This window comes from Penaeus monodon, chromosome 31 (assembly GCF_015228065.2).
Source record: "Penaeus monodon isolate SGIC_2016 chromosome 31, NSTDA_Pmon_1, whole genome shotgun sequence".
Lineage (NCBI taxonomy): Eukaryota > Metazoa > Arthropoda > Malacostraca > Decapoda > Penaeidae > Penaeus > Penaeus monodon.
The window spans coordinates 20,261,592-20,262,145 of NC_051416.1; positions in this window are offsets into that span (position 1 = coordinate 20,261,592).

A 554-nucleotide genomic window follows, 5' to 3' on the forward strand; every position below is an offset into this window, starting at 1 on the left:
ACCCATGTCTAATTCATTTTATTCATCTATTTGTTTGGATTTTTCATTTTTATTCATTTTTTCTGTCGTAAAATGATTCTGACTTTTTTTTTCTCATGCCAATCAGATGTGCAGTCTCCCTAATTCAGACATAATCAATATCTACCTTTCTTGTCTCTTACTATCCATTTTTTAGCATTCTCTTTTTTTCTTTATGCTTCTGTCAATATACGTTCATTCCTAGCATACGATTCGGAAAACAATTTATTGTGTAGAAAAAGCATGATGAAGAATGTACCACATATATATATAATAAATTTTTTCTTACATTTTCATCAGAATTTCCATAAAAGTGTAATATTCAAAAAAATGCATACTTTCCTCTATACAATTACTGATTTGCATTCATATCATTTGTTGGAAATATTTCTTATTTTCATTTATTCCTCTGTTAGCCAAAGATTTTTTTCATGCAGGACTAAATATAAAATGTTACATGATGCTGATAGAACATGTGATATCAGTACCAAATGATGGTCTAATATATAGCTAAGTGGCTGCATTTATGAGAAAAT